We start from the raw sequence: 17,205 nt of genomic DNA on the forward strand, positions 1-17,205 counted from the left end.
GGGAGTAAAGACCCAATACCCAGCTCCTCCCAGGGACAGAAAGGAGAGCAGGACCTGTGTCCTATGTTCTGGCTTGTCTGGATGCCAGGCAGGCAGCCTTGATGCTGCAGTACCGCAGGCAGGCACTGGGGGGAGCAAGAGATTCCAGGCAGTGGAGCAGTGTAGAAACAGAGGAAGCTCCAGAGGCCCAGGACCAGCTGCTGGGAGTTCAATGATGAGCTGAAGGTCTGAAAGGTGGGTGATCAAGTTCTGCAGATCTCTTGCGCAACAGTGAGGGTACATTAACAGAAGTCCTTTCCAAGTTTTCCAGAAAATTGAAGAGGAGGAAATACTTCCTACTTTAGTTGGTAAGAACAACATTGCTCTCGTTTCAATGCTACACAAAATGCTGCCAGGAAAGAAGAAGAGGACCAGTATCCCTAAGGAGCATTGAGGGGAAGATCTTCAAAAAATACTATCGTGCTGACCACACCTGTATAACCAAAAATTATACACCATGACCAAGGGATCATTACCCTTGAATGTCACAATCATTGAAATTTAAAATTAATTAATGCACTCTACCACATTAATAAGAACAAGACAAAAACTACATTATCATCTCAACTGGTGGAGGAGAAAACATTTGACAAAATTCCAGATGCATTTTGAGTTAAAAAAAATTCAAGAAACTAGGAAGAAAAGAAAACTACTTCAACACAATGAAAGTCATTTATGAAATGCCTTTGCCTAACACCATATTCACATGGAGAGACTGAAATATTTCCCTTGAGATCAGGAGCAAGGACAGGAAGCCCAATCCCTCCACTCCTATTCAACATGGCACTGGAACTCAAGCCAGAGAAATTGGGCAAGGAAAAGAATTAAACCCATCCAAGTGATGTGATCTTGTGGGTAGAAATAGTGCAGGCTTTGCAAAAACACAGAAAGAACATATAAAGTAATTTTAAATCTCACAGGAAACAGTTAACATACAAAGATCAGCCGCATATGTGGAACTAACAACAAAAAATTTGAAACTGAAGTTACCAATCCATTGCATTAAAAATATAGCCAAAGAATAAAACAGCAATTTTTTCATCAAAGAAAATAATAGATTAACATACAAAAGCCACAAACATCATTAAAAGAAGTTGAAAAAGGCACGAATAAATAAATTTAAAGCTACAATTAAAACAAATAAAGATGACAAAGAACAGTGGAATGACTTTTTTTTTACATGATAAATATATAATCTTATTTGTCAATTAAAAATGAATTTCGACAATAATTGTTAAGTGAATGAGGGAATAATCGAATATATAAATATCATAGTTTTTCCATCAAATGAATGAGATTCAGTTGGATCGTGGATGACTGGTTTGTCGCTCGTGTACTGGAATACAATACTGGGGACTGTCCATAGCACCAGAGCAATGGACACATTCAATTCAATTCCTGTCAAGTTCCAGCAGTGTTTGATGCAGAGACAGAAAAACCCATGCTAAAATCCCTATGGCATGTCCAAGGACCCCAAATATCCAAAAGAGTCTTGGAAAGGAACAACTTGGAGACTCAGATCCCCTGACTTATGATGGGGCTGCATCCCAAAGATCCATGGTAAGGTGGAAATGCACTTCAGACACCTGACCCACGGATGCCATAGTGCCACAGCTCACTGCACAGGGTCAGGGGTTCATCCTTGGGACTGTGAGGCAGAAGGAGCGCTGCACTAATTCACTGCCCAGCATCACCAGAGTGTGTATGTGTAGGTTAACAAAGATCAATAGTGAAAAACTGAGGGTCAGTCTGTAATCCCAGCTACTCAGGAGTAGGAGATCGGCAGGATCAAAGTTTGAGTCCAGCTAGGCCTCAACATCTCAACAACAACCCAGATACGGTGGTACAAACCTATCATCTCAGCTACGCGGGGGGCATAGGCAGAGAATGGAGGTTGGAGGCTGGTCCTGGGCAAATACTTGAAATCCTATGTGAAAATAACTAAACCTAACATGGGCTGAAGAGCATGGTTCACGTGACAGAGCACCTGCCATGGAGTGAGAGGCACTGTGTTCTAATTCCAGGCCACCAAAAAAATCCACTCAGATTTTCACCTATAGTTCTCACTGAAAGCATATCACATTTCCATCATCATGGCAAAAAATCATGTCAAACCATTGTTGGCGACCCTCTGTACACAGCTACAGTAATGAAGACATCCTGGTACTGGTGTAAAGAAAGACATACACAGCAATGGATAGGAGTGCTAGAAATCAAATCCACCTCCATGGACCTCTCTTTCAACGATGGGCAGCACAGGCACAATGCTCTGATGGGATGGAAACACGGATGAAATACCCTGCTCCTCAGTCACGCTGTATTCCTGCCTCTGTTACGATTGCCTACCGCGTTCAAGAGTAGCACGCTGAACTGGCTGTTGATATAGAAACAGGCCCTGAATCAACCTAGGATTGAACAAGTAAGTTCAACAATTGTACACAAGATAATGCATTCTCACAATGATCTCCGACCTGGAAGCAGTGAAGAGGTCAGGTGGAGATGAATCAATTCTGGATGTAACACACATGAGCATGGGAGCAATGCTAGGAATCTCTCTGTATAGCTATCTTTACCTTAGACAAGCAAAACGCTATGTGTTTCTTATTATTGCTTATGTCTTCTCTTCAAATCAACTGGAGAAGCGGGCAGAACAGGTTCTACCTGGAAGCCTGTGGTGAAGAAGAGGAGAGGGTGGGGGTGGGAGGCAGAGGTGGAGATGGCCCAAATAATGTATGTACCTATGAATAAATGAATAAAACAAACAAACAAACAAACAAACAAACAAAAAGAATGCATCTCCCACATTAATCCTTTGCATGTAAGCTCAAAGTCTTAGATCAACCTCTTAGAAGAGAACACGGAAAAAGACAAAACACACAGTGGGAAATAATCCCACGTAACACATCTGACAGGACGTTAATAACTAGACACAGGGAGAAGTGACCCAAGCCTTGTATGCACATATGAATAATAAGAGGAAAAAAAAATAACTAGACACAGAGAGACATTGTGATACAAAAATGATCGAGGATCGATTCGGTGTGTGGCTAATTGGTAGAGCAGTTGCCAGGCAAGCGTGAGACCCTGAGTTCAAACCTCAGTACCACTAAAACAACAACAAGAAAAATGAGCAAGGACTACAGTTTACCTTCCTCCAAGGACAGTGTTCAAATGTCCAGGAAGCTTGTGAAAAGGTGCTCACCGTCACTCACCATTAGGACAATGCAAATCCCCATCTCAGTGACACACCACCCCCCAGTCACGAGATGGCTCCTACCCAAAATCAACCCAAGAAAACAAGGGTTGGCAGAAAGTGGAGGTCGGGGAAGCTGGTGCACTCTTGATGGGACTGAAAAATGGTGCAGGCACTGAGGAAAAGTGTCAAGGGACTCCTCAACAAAGCAGAGTCACCTCCCTATGATCAGGAGCTTCCCAGCTGAGGACAAATCCACAGGAATTGCACAGAGGGTGGAGAAGAGATAATCAGACCCCAACCACAGCAGCGTCCTTCACGGTGTCTCAATGGAGGGCACAACACAGGGTCTGCCAACAGAGGAGGGGAGGAACACGCATGGACGATGGTCCCCTGTCACCCCCAGGGATAAATGCCATAGAACCAAACCCGGAAACTAGCAATGGTTCTTCCTGTGCGTCCGTAGCTATGGTGAAGGTTCATTTATACATTAGGCCCTTTGGAGGATTAATAACAAGAAGTAATGACAACGTGACAACAAGGTCGTGTAATGACGGCTATATGAAGGGGCCGATTCACTCAATGTGGTCGCATTGCTCTGTCCACGTGCGTCCTGCTGGGTGATGGGAGATGACACAGGGCCTGCGTGACGAAGCTGGAGTGAGGGGAGGGCGTGGGCACTGTGCAGTGGCAATAGGCCTGTGATCTTCTTCCCTGAACACAGCAGCAAGGCCACCAAAGTCTCTCTGGTAAACTGACCCTACAGTCACTGTCCAGTTGGTCACTAATTTGCCCCGGTCCAGGCATCATTCTTGCGCCAAACGTGAGCGGATGGAAGAGGCAGACGTGACAGAACCACGCTCCTCAGCGTGGCTTGCAATTTAACATTCATCTGTTGCTCATTTCTGGAATCTTCCATGAAAGATTTCTGGACTGTGGCTGCCTGCCCACCTTTAAATGAAACCAAGTACAGAAACAGAGGGTGATGGGGACTAACTGGAGTGCACACATGGTCGTTGGTCTAGGTGAGCAGAAGGAGCTCCCTGCTCCAACGTGAAGGAAAGTGGAGACGCTCCCCTAATGACATTCCTCAGCCACAGAAAGACGGATCGTTTGATTCCACGTCCACGTAGCTACCGTAGTAAATTCTAGAAACAGGAGTAGAAGGGGGTGTGCAGGTGCTGGGGAGCTATTGTCTAAGTGGTGCAGCGTTTCGGTTTTGCCAGATGAAGAGCTCTGTGCAAGGCTGGGGGAGTGGCTCCAGGGGCAGAGCGCCTGCCTAGCAAGCGAGAGGCCTAGAGATCAAAAACCTGTATTACCAAAATCAAGTCAAAATGTAAAGTTTAGGTTTGTGTCTTACCACAATAAAAACAAATAGATGCTCAAGGTGTGATCACGGTGCTGTCAGTGAGAAGCAGGGTGGCCTGGGCAGTTGGGTTACCTCAGCCAGGTGGGTGGTGTGATGGTGAATATTCCACACATAGGCCTGACTCCCTGCCAGAGCACACCTGTAATCCCAGAATTGTGAGGATGAGAAAAGAGGATGATGACTTGAGGCCAGCATCTGGGGAGGCTGCTCTAGGCCTTCCCTGCTGCCTGGGCATGTCTTCCTGCTGAGAGTGTGCCTATGTATCTGGCGCCATGGTCAACGCCACACTATTTAGTCCACAGTGGGGTTGAGGCTGGGGGCCTAGGGCTGTGTCAGTCTGACTCCATGGGGGATGGAGATTGAGTCACGCAGGCCTGCCATGTGGGACCAACCCTGAATAAACAGCTGGCCACGGAGCCTCGGTGAGCTGCGTGTCATCAGCCTCCTCTCTATGTGTCACACCTTGGTGCTGAGAGAGGGGAGCTTGTCTAGATTAAGCTCCTCAGACAGACAACTGGACTGTGTCCTCCTGGACTCTGTCACATGGTCCTTTCGCTCTGCTCTTTTCCTCCCTGTGCTTTGCTATAGAGCACCATAACCATTGTGCAGGGACCTTGTGGGGGAGGAGTGGCACACTGAGCATCACAGGACAGTTTCCTGTGGAGGACTCAGTGGCCAGGCAGGGTGGAGCAGGGAGGGTGATGCTGGCTTTGCTGTTGTCAGGACTCTGCACAGACAGGGGACAGTCAGATGACCAAGAAACCGGTGGCAGCAGCAGGACTGGTTTATTGAGCATCAGGCCATGCTTAGGCCATCGGACATTGGGTGTCCCCCTAGCGGGATGCTACACAGAGTTCGTACGGGGATGGGGAAACAGGGACGGCAAAGGCCCCATAGTTGCTGGGGCGGGGATGTCCTGCGGGCACCGAGAAGCTGAGGCGCTGCAGGAGGCGGGTGAAGAAGAGGAAGAGCTCCATGCGGGCCAGGGGCTCCCTGAGGCACATGCGGCGGCCTGTGGGGGGAGGGGTTCAGTCAGCCTGGGGCCTGGGCCAACCCTCCAAGGTGCCATGGGAAGGGACAGGGAGCCAGCACCCCACAGGCACCTGCTGAGAACGGCATGAAGGCCTCGGGCTTCACGAAGTGACCCTGGGCGTCCAGGAAGTGTTCAGGGTGGAAGCGGAAGGGCTTCTCCCAGACGGTCTCATCCTTCAGCACGGATGACAGGTTGGGAATGAGCGTTGTCCCCTGGAGGGAGACTCATGATGTGAATGTGGACAGGGATGGGGAGATCGAGGGCCCTGCCACTAAACACACACGGGCACTCTCTACCTGGCACACACCTGGACCCTTTAATGTAACCCTCTAAATTTCTAAAAGATCTTTTCATGCTATGCCAGGGCCCAAGACAAATTTCCCATGGTGGTCCCTGCTGCCACCTGTCCCTGTGTGAAGTGGTTACTTCAGTACCTGTAGTGTTGGAGTACACTACACCAGGTCTCGATTAGGGAAGGTTGGCCCTGTCTGTGCTCTCCATCACACCGAGCCTAGGTGATCCCCGTCATTGCTGCGGGGATCCCAGATGGAGCGACATGGGTCTTTCCTTCACTCCCCTGCAGTGGGCATGCAGGGTAGGAGGGCCCCACGCCTACCTTGGGGATGAGGAAGCCCTGTATTTCAACGTCACGGGAGGTCATGTGGGGTAAATTAACAGGGATGATGTCTGCAAAGCGCTGCACCTCGTGGATCACGGCGTTGGTGAAGGGCATGCGTGCCTGGTCCCCCATCTCTGGCCGCCGCACCTGCCCTATCACTTCATCGATCTCCTGCTGGACCCGGCCTGGAGGAAAGAGCACCCCCAGAACCATCAGTCTCTTTGAGGTGCGCCCTGACCTTCCCCGTCAAGGGTTTAGGGCTGAGGGCAGCTGAAGAAAATATTATTCAAGGAACCTGGGCAAAGACAGAGTTGGGAGTCATCTGTGTCCCACAAAGCCAGGGCCCTGGTGCTACTTGTCCTCCACGCCCTCCCAACCCGCCCCGCCTGAGCTCACGCTGCACATCCGGGTGCAGGGTCATGAGCAGCAGGGCCCAGGCCAGCGTGGTGGAGGTGGTCACCATCCCAGCGGTGAATAGGTCAGCCACCACCATGCGCAGGTTCTCATCATTGAAGCTGCTCTCTGGGTGTCCTTTGGCCTGGGTCAGGGGACAGAGGGAGGAAGCCCCCAAATGACCTCCCATTCCCACCAACAAACTCCAGTGCTAGGTCACGTGGTAGTGCACAGGTTCCACCCTGCCTGGCCCCACAACCCACAGCATCCTCTGCCCACAGCCCATGACCCAGCTCTGGCAGCCTCCCCTCACCTTCTCCACCTCGGCCAGGAAGGCGTCAGTCAGGTCTCGGGGTGGCTGAGCCGGGTCCCAGGTCATCCTGTGCTCAGTCAACAGCTCATCCAGCAGGACGAAGAAGGCCTTCTGCCCAGGAAAGACCTTGCCAGGCAGTCCTGGGATGCGCAGGAGGACTGGGACTGCGTTCAGCAGCTGTGACAGCCACGGAGGGGCCTGAATCCTTCCTGTGCTCAGTACTCACCTGGACCACAACACTCTCATCCTGCCCCAGGGTGGACATAGGACCCGCCAGTCCCTGCTCTCCCCTGCTCCCTCCATCATGCCCTCTCAAGGCGCTGAGCTGCCATGAGGGAATATCGTGCATGGCCATCTCACAGGCTTTTGTGGCTTCCAAAGGGACAGGGGACACAGACTAACATCTCTGGGGCCCTCTACCCTGGGCCACCACTTCCATTCCTGGCATCTGAGGTTTACCCAGCTCCTGGCTTTTCCTCCTGCAGTGGTCATTTCCAAAACCTCTCTCCATCCTTCCTGCCTGCAAATCCTCCTCCTGGGAAGCCCAGCTGCTTGCAGCTGCCCTGCACACCCTCCTCTGAGCCCCGAACCTCAGGAAGGATGCCGGACTCCTCCTTCATATTCTCTTCCAATAAATCCAGCAGCCTGACCAAGCGTGGGTCGTCGTACTCAAAGCGGAGGGCATAGATGAGGGAGGCGATCACGTTGCACACAGCCTTGTTTAGGAGGGCGTTGGGTCTGAAGGGGCGCCCTGGGTGTGATAGGGGGATAGGGACGTCACCCATATTCTCCCACCCCTGTGTGCCTGAGCCTCCTGTTGTCCTTAGGTCATCACCCACCAGCCTGGTCAGTGAAGGCGGCACAGAGGCAGTCGGCCTCCTCGATCACCCACTGCTCCAGCGACTTCTTGCCCAGGCCGAAGTTGCGCAGGGTGGACACGGAGAAGCGACGCTGCTCGCGCCAAGCAGGCCCATAGGGCACCAGGATAACCCCTGGGGATGAGTGGACATGTGTGCCTGACCATGTGTTCCCGGTCGTGTCCTCTGCCACCCCCAGCATTCCTCTCCTCCTCTGGGTGCAGGCTTGCACCAGACACTGACACCAAAAATTCCGTCTCCCCTCCATCCCCAACGCTAGCCTGCACAGGTTACTTTATAGCTTCTGCCCTGCAGTTCTCTGGCTTTTCCTTGTTTCACTGGACCACATCACCACCCCCATTAGATCCTGCCTTCCTTTGGTCACTGCCCCTTTGTCCTCCAATGAGGACAACTGTGCCCCACAGATGTTTGCCTTTGGATCTTGGCCCGAAGCCCAGGTGTTCATAGATGGGCATTGGAGGACGGTCTGCTGTGTCCTTCATTGCGGGTCACCAGCGCCTCCCGCACAGCTGCCAGCCCATTGAGCACGACCACCGGTTTCCAGGCCAGCTGCAGGCTGAACACGTTCCCAAAGCGGCGTCGTAGCTGTAGTTAGAAGGTCAGGGAACTGGTCAGGTGGAGGCCCCGGGCAGACTGCAGAACCCCAGCCTTGCCTTCCACACGTCTGACCTTGGAAAGTCCAGCAGTGCCTCCCCCAGGAAGCCTCTTAACCTGCTCCTAATGGAGGCCAAGCCTCTTGTCCAGCCTGTGCCTTCACAACCACTCTCTGTTGCTGGAGATCCCTGATGACCTCCTCTGCCCTGCACCACCACCTCCTCACCTTGTAGAAGCTGTATGGCGTGTTATAGAAGTCCACGTGCAGCAGGTTGCCCAGCACAGGCAGTGGCACGGGGCCTGGTGGGTAGCGGGCAGCCCAGCGTTGGTGCCGGTGCATCAGGTCCACCAGGAACAGAAAGATGGCCACAGCCATGGCCAGGGTGAGCAGTGCGTCCCCGGTCAGCAGCCCCATGGCTGCCTGCTGCCCACTGAATTGCTCTGAGCACACGCACAAGGTACCTAGGACCACGCAAGATCCTCTTAGTATGCCTTGGGCCTGTGACCAGCCTGGTGTGTTCCCTTATAAAGGATCTGAGGCTGCCCTTTGCCCTCTGACTTCAGCTGTGTTGATTGTGCAGCCAGAGGTGCACAAGCAGACAGGGAGGTTCAAAGGTCCTCTCCCACTTTCCCTGCCGGGCGCTACACTGGGTAGAGGACCGAGACCTGAGACTTGAGTTCAGGTGATGTAGACATGCAATTTGTGCTGGGCTGGCCCTGGGAACACAGTGGCAAATGATGGTGGATTCCTACTCAGAGATTCCTGATCCAGATGGGCATAGGAAAGTCAATGGATGAACAGGAAAGCTATGTTTTGATGGGAATGGGGACATAGAAAGTGTCCTCCTTATGCCAGGAGTCTGTGGTTATGGTGACGCAGTCATGAGAAGAACCTGCAGGAACGAGGTCTGTGCGATCCATGATTGGCACTTACATGCCAGGCTCCTCTGCTTGCTCTGTATGTGCCAATTCATTAATCGTCCCATGGTCTTTGAAGCAGGTGGCTGGATGTCCTCAGGGCACAGGAAACCTCACGTAATGAGGTCTAAGTTACAGCAGAGCAGGAGGGTCCACGGCTAACACCTGTGCTATGAGCTCCTGGACACTGCCACAAGAGGCACAGCACTTGAAAATACACCAGCAAGGAAGTGACTAGAAGGTCTAGGCTCTTGTTCCCAAGAGGGCCCTATATGACCAAGCACTTGTGAGAATTCTAGAAACCAGTAAGGAAGCTGTAACACCCAGCCAGCACAAAGCCAGGAAGGGCAAAAACGATCCGCCATTTGGCCAACCTTTGCACCTCTCCCTACCACACGTAGCTGTGCCATTGGGAGCAAACTACAAATTCACAGCTCCTCCCCAGGGACAGAAAGGAGAGCAGGACCTGTGTCCTATGTTCTGGCTTGTCTGGATGCCAGGCAGGCAGCCTTGATGCTGCAGTACCGCAGGCAGGCACTGGGGGGAGCAAGAGATTCCAGGCAGTGGAGCAGTGTAGAAACAGAGGAAGCTCCAGAGGCCCAGGACCAGTGCAGGGAGTTCAGTGGTGAGCTGAAGGTCTGTAAGGTGATCAAGTTCTGCAGATCTCTTGCGCAACAATGAGGGTACATTAACAGAAGTCCTTTCCAAGTTTTCCAGAAAATTGAAGAGGAGGAAATACTTCCTACTTTAGTTGGTAAGAACAACATTGCTCTCGTTTCAATGCTACACAAAATGCTGCCAGGAAAGAAGAAGAGGACCAGTATCCCTAGGTAGAGTTGAGGGGAAGATCTTCAAAAAAAATACTAGCACACTGATTTCACCTGTATAACCAAAAATTATACACCATGACTAGTTATCATTACTCTTGAATTTGACAATTATTGAAAATATAAATTAATTAATGCAATATACCACATCAACAGGACCAAACGCAAAAATCACATTATCATCTCAACTGGTGCAGAAGAAAACATTTGACAAGATTCCATATGCATTTTGATTTTAAAAAATGCAAGAAACTAGGAAAAAAGGAAAACTACTTCCATTCAATAAAAGCTTGATATGAAATGGATACACTTAACACCATATCCACATGGAGAGATGGAAATAATTTCCTCTTAGATCCTACCAAGTTCAAGAGTAGCACGCTGAACTGGCTGTTGATATAGAAACAGGCTCCAGTGTCAACCTGGGTTTGAGGAGTAAGTTCTACAATTTTACACAAGGAAATGCATTCTCACAATGATCTCCCAGTTTAATCCTTTGAGTGTATATGCTCCAGTGATTTCAACAAGAAAGCCAACATGAAAGCTGGGTATGGTGGTGTATTTCTGTAATCCCAGCACTCAGGAGGATGGGCAGAAGGATCACGGCTTCAGGCCAGCCTGGTACATCCATAATGAGGAAAGCAATTCTTCAGGGTAAAAATCCAGCCCCGGAGAAAATGGTGAGGCAAAAAAAAAAAAAAAAGCTGGGGGTGTGGCTCAAGTAGTGCAACACCTACCTGACAAGCTCATGGTTCTAAGCTCAAACCACATTAACACGAAAAAGCAAAAAACAAAAAAAAAAAAAAAGAAGAAGAAAGAAAGAAAGGAAAAGAAAAGACTGAAGTTACTCAGGACACAGGGAGCAGGAGGATGTCAATTTGCAGCTAGGCATGGGCAAATAGTTCTGAGACTATCTCAAAAACCCTTCATAAAAAGGGCTCAAGCAGTGAGGGTGTCCACATAGCATAGTGAGGCTTTGAGTTTAAACCTCAGTACAACAACAAGAACACAAAAGAGGAAGGACTAGAGTAGATATTCTTCCAAAGACAGTGTTCAAATGCCCAGGGAGCTCCAGAAAAGGTGCTCACAGTCACTCACCATTAGGACAATGCAAATCCCCACCTCAGTGACACACCACCCCCCAGTCACGAGGATGGCTTCTACCCAAAATCAACCCTAGAAAACAAGGGTTGGCAGAAAGTGGAGGTTGGGGAAGCTGGTGCACTCTTGATGGGACTGAAAAATGGTGCAGACACTGAGGAAAAGTGTCAAGGGACTCCTCAACAAAGCAGAGTCACCTCCCTATGATCAGGAGCTTCCCAGCTGAGGACAAATCCACAGGAATTGCACAGAGGGTGGAGAAGAGATAATCAGACCCCAACCACAGCAGCGTCCTTCACGGTGTCTCAATGGAGGGCACAACACAGGGTCTGCCAGCAGAGGAGGGGAGAAACACGCATGGACGATGGTCCCCTGTCACCCCCAGGGATAAATGCCATAGAACCGAACCCGGAAACTAGCTCACTACAGGACCAAAACGTGGGAGAATTCTAGAAAATGGTTAGGAAGCTGCAGCACCCAGCCAGCACAAAGCCAGGAAGGGCAGGGACGATGCACCATTTTGCCGACCTTTGCACCTCTCCCAACCATACGTAGCTGTGCCATTGGGAGCAAAGACCCAATACCCAGCTCCTCCCCAGGGACAGAAAGGAGAGCAGGACCTGTGTCCTATGTTCTGGCTTGTCTGGATGCCAGGCAGGCAGCCTTGATGCTGCAGTACCGCAGGCAGGCACTGGGGGGAGCAAGAGATTCCAGGCAGTGGAGCAGTGTAGAAACAGAGGAAGCTCCAGAGGCCCAGGACCAGTGCAGGGAGTTCAGTGGTGAGCTGAAGGTCTGTAAGGTGATCAAGTTCTGCAGATCTCTTGCGCAACAGTGAGGGTACATTAACAGAAGTCCTTTCCAAGTTTTCCAGAAAAATTGAAGAGGAGGAAATACTTCCTACTTTAGTTGGTAAGAACAACATTGCTCTCGTTTCAATGCTACACAAAATGCTGCCAGGAAAGAAGAAGAGGACCAGTATCCCTAAGGAGCATTGAGGGGAAGATCTTCAAAAAATACTATCGTGCTGACCACACCTGTATAACCAAAAATTATACACCATGACCAAGGGATCATTACCCTTGAATGTCACAATCATTGAACATTTAAAATTAATTAATGCACTCTACCACATTAACAAGAACAAGACAAAAAGTACATTATCATCTCAACTGGTGGAGGAGAAAACATTTGACAAAATTCCAGATGCATTTTGAGTTAAAAAAAATTCAAGAAACTAGGAAGAAAAGAAAACTACTTCAACACAATGAAAGTCATTTATGAAATGCCTTTGCCTAACACCATATTCACATGGAGAGACTGAAATATTTCCCTTGAGATCAGGAGCAAGGACAGGAAGCCCAATCCCTCCACTCCTATTCAACATGGCACTGGAACTCAAGCCAGAGAAATTGGGCAAGGAAAAGAATTAAACCCATCCAAGTGATGTGATCTTGTGGGTAGAAATAGTGCAGGCTTTGCAAAAACACAGAAAGAACATATAAAGTAATTTTAAATCTCACAGGAAACAGTTAACATACAAAGGTCAGCCGCATATGTGGAACTAACAACAAAAAATTTGAAACTGAAGTTACCAATCCATTGCATTAAAAATATAGCCAAAGAATAAAACAGCAATTTTTTCATCAAAGAAAATAATAGATTAACATACAAAAGCCACAAACATCATTAAAAGAAGTTGAAAAAGGCACGAATAAATAAATTTAAAGCTACAATTAAAACAAATAAAGATGACAAAGAACAGTGGAATGACTTTTTTTTACATGATAAATATATAATCTTATTTGTCAATTAAAAATGAATTTCGACAATAATTGTTAAGTGAATGAGGGAATAATCAAATATATAAATATCATAGTTTTTCCATCAAATGAAAAGATTCAGTTGGATCGTGGATGACTGGTTTGTCACTCGTGTACTGGAATACAATACTGGGGACTGTCCATAGCACCAGAGCAATGGACACATTCAATTCAATTCCTGTCAAGTTCCAGCAGTGTTTGATGCAGAGACAGAAAAACCCATGCTAAAATCCCTATGGCATGTCCAAGGACCCCAAATATCCAAAAGAGTCTTGGAAAGGAACAACTTGGAGACTCAGATCCCCTGACTTATGATGGGGCTGCATCCCAAAGATCCATGGTAAGGTGGAAATGCACTTCAGACACCTGACCCACGGATGCCATAGTGCCACAGCTCACTGCACAGGGTCAGGGGTTCATCCTTGGGACTGTGAGGCAGAAGGAGCGCTGCACTAATTCACTGCCCAGCATCACCAGAGTGTGTATGTGTAGGTTAACAAAGATCAATAGTGAAAAACTGAGGGTCAGTCTGTAATCCCAGCTACTCAGGAGTAGGAGATCGGCAGGATCAAAGTTTGAGTCCAGCTAGGCCTCAACATCTCAACAACAACCCAGATACGGTGGTACAAACCTATCATCTCAGCTACGCGGGGGGCATAGGCAGAGAATGGAGGTTGGAGGCTGGTCCTGGGCAAATACTTGAAATCCTATGTGAAAATAACTAAACCTAACATGGGCTGAAGAGCATGGTTCACGTGACAGAGCACCTGCCATGGAGTGAGAGGCACTGTGTTCTAATTCCAGGCCACCAAAAAAATCCACTCAAATTTTCACCTATAGTTCTCACTGAAAGCATATCACATTTCCATCATCATGGCAAAAAATCATGTCAAACCATTGTTGGCGACCCTCTGTACACAGCTACAGTAATGAAGACATCCTGGTACTGGTGTAAAGAAAGACATACACACCAGTGGATAGGAGTGCTAGAAATCAAATCCACCTCCATGGACCTCTCTTTCAACGATGGGCAGCACAGGCACAATGCTCTGATGGGATGGAAACACGGATGAAATACCCTGCTCCTCAGTCACGCTGTATTCCTGCCTCTGTTACGATTGCCTACCGCGTTCAAGAGTAGCACGCTGAACTGGCTGTTGATATAGAAACAGGCCCTGAATCAACCTAGGATTGAACAAGTAAGTTCAACAATTGTACACAAGATAATGCATTCTCACAATGATCTCCGACCTGGAAGCAGTGAAGAGGTCAGGTGGAGATGAATCAATTCTGGATGTAACACACATGAGCATGGGAGCAATGCTAGGAATCTCTCTGTATAGCTATCTTTACCTTAGACAAGCAAAACGCTATGTGTTTCTTATTATTGCTTATGTCTTCTCTTCAAATCAACTGGAGAAGCGGGCAGAACAGGTTCTACCTGGAAGCCTGTGGTGAAGAAGAGGAGAGGGTGGGGGTGGGAGGCAGAGGTGGAGATGGCCCAAATAATGTATGTACCTATGAATAAATGAATAAAACAAACAAACAAACAAACAAACAAACAAAAAGAATGCATCTCCCACATTAATCCTTTGCATGTAAGCTCAAAGTCTTAGATCAACCTCTTAGAAGAGAACACGGAAAAAGACAAAACACACAGTGGGAAATAATCCCACGTAACACATCTGACAGGACGTTAATAACTAGACACAGGGAGAAGTGACCCAAGCCTTGTATGCACATATGAATAATAAGAGGAAAAAAAAATAACTAGACACAGAGAGACATTGTGATACAAAAATGATCGAGGATCGATTCGGTGTGTGGCTAATTGGTAGAGCAGTTGCCAGGCAAGCGTGAGACCCTGAGTTCAAACCTCAGTACCACTAAAACAACAACAAGAAAAATGAGCAAGGACTACAGTTTACCTTCCTCCAAGGACAGTGTTCAAATGTCCAGGAAGCTTGTGAAAAGGTGCTCACCGTCACTCACCATTAGGACAATGCAAATCCCCATCTCAGTGACACACCACCCCCCAGTCACGAGATGGCTCCTACCCAAAATCAACCCAAGAAAACAAGGGTTGGCAGAAAGTGGAGGTCGGGGAAGCTGGTGCACTCTTGATGGGACTGAAAAATGGTGCAGGCACTGAGGAAAAGTGTCAAGGGACTCCTCAACAAAGCAGAGTCACCTCCCTATGATCAGGAGCTTCCCAGCTGAGGACAAATCCACAGGAATTGCACAGAGGGTGGAGAAGAGATAATCAGACCCCAACCACAGCAGCATCCTTCACGGTGTCTCAATGGAGGGCACAACACAGGGTCTGCCAACAGAGGAGGGGAGAAACACGCATGGACGATGGTCCCCTGTCACCCCCAGGGATAAATGCCATAGAACCAAACCCGGAAACTAGCAATGGTTCTTCCTGTGCGTCCGTAGCTATGGTGAAGGTTCATTTATACATTAGGCCCTTTGGAGGATTAATAACAAGAAGTAATGACAACGTGACAACAAGGTCGTGTAATGACGGCTATATGAAGGGGCCGATTCACTCAATGTGGTCGCATTGCTCTGTCCACGTGCGTCCTGCTGGGTGATGGGAGATGACACAGGGCCTGCGTGACGAAGCTGGAGTGAGGGGAGGGCGTGGGCACTGTGCAGTGGCAATAGGCCTGTGACCTTCTTCCCTGAACACAGCAGCAAGGCCACCAAAGTCTCTCTGGTAAACTGACCCTACAGTCACTGTCCAGTTGGTCACTAATTTGCCCCGGTCCAGGCATCATTCTTGCGCCAAACGTGAGCGGATGGAAGAGGCAGACGTGACAGAACCACGCTCCTCAGCGTGGCTTGCAATTTAACATTCATCTGTTGCTCATTTCTGGAATCTTCCATGAAAGATTTCTGGACTGTGGCTGCCTGCCCACCTTTAAATGAAACCAAGTACAGAAACAGAGGGTGATGGGGACTAACTGGAGTGCACACATGGTCGTTGGTCTAGGTGAGCAGAAGGAGCTCCCTGCTCCAACGTGAAGGAAAGTGGAGACGCTCCCCTAATGACATTCCTCAGCCACAGAAAGACGGATCGTTTGATTCCACGTCCACGTAGCTACCGTAGTAAATTCTAGAAACAGGAGTAGAAGGGGGTGTGCAGGTGCTGGGGAGCTATTGTCTAAGTGGTGCAGCGTTTCGGTTTTGCCAGATGAAGAGCTCTGTGCAAGGCTGGGGGAGTGGCTCCAGGGGCAGAGCGCCTGCCTAGCAAGCGAGAGGCCTAGAGATCAAAAACCTGTATTACCAAAATCAAGTCAAAATGTAAAGTTTAGGTTTGTGTCTTACCACAATAAAAACAAATAGATGCTCAAGGTGTGATCACGGTGCTGTCAGTGAGAAGCAGGGTGGCCTGGGCAGTTGGGTTACCTCAGCCAGGTGGGTGGTGTGATGGTGAATATTCCACACATAGGCCTGACTCCCTGCCAGAGCACACCTGTAATCCCAGAATTGTGAGGATGAGAAAAGAGGATGATGACTTGAGGCCAGCATCTGGGGAGGCTGCTCTAGGCCTTCCCTGCTGCCTGGGCATGTCTTCCTGCTGAGAGTGTGCCTATGTATCTGGCGCCATGGTCAACGCCACACTATTTAGTCCACAGTGGGGTTGAGGCTGGGGGCCTAGGGCTGTGTCAGTCTGACTCCATGGGGGATGGAGATTGAGTCACGCAGGCCTGCCATGTGGGACCAACCCTGAATAAACAGCTGGCCACGGAGCCTCGGTGAGCTGCGTGTCATCAGCCTCCTCTCTATGTGTCACACCTTGGTGCTGAGAGAGGGGAGCTTGTCTAGATTAAGCTCCTCAGACAGACAACTGGACTGTGTCCTCCTGGACTCTGTCACATGGTCCTTTCGCTCTGCTCTTTTCCTCCCTGTGCTTTGCTATAGAGCACCATAACCATTGTGCAGGGACCTTGTGGGGGAGGAGTGGCACACTGAGCATCACAGGACAGTTTCCTGTGGAGGACTCAGTGGCCAGGCAGGGTGGAGCAGGGAGGGTGATGCTGGCTTTGCTGTTGTCAGGACTCTGCACAGACAGGGGACAGTCAGATGACCAAGAAACCGG

The 17,205-nt window shown here is 49.2% G+C and overlaps 1 pseudogene; it reads right to left on the bottom strand.

Moving 5' to 3' along the window:
* Window positions 1-5,367: 5,367 nt before the first annotated feature.
* Window positions 5,368-8,942, bottom strand: LOC109689341 (cytochrome P450 2D17-like; annotated as a pseudogene).
* Between the last annotated feature and the right edge of the window lie 8,263 nt (window positions 8,943-17,205).

The sequence above is a fragment of the Castor canadensis genome, chromosome 8, assembly GCF_047511655.1.
Source record: "Castor canadensis chromosome 8, mCasCan1.hap1v2, whole genome shotgun sequence".
NCBI lineage: Eukaryota > Metazoa > Chordata > Mammalia > Rodentia > Castoridae > Castor > Castor canadensis.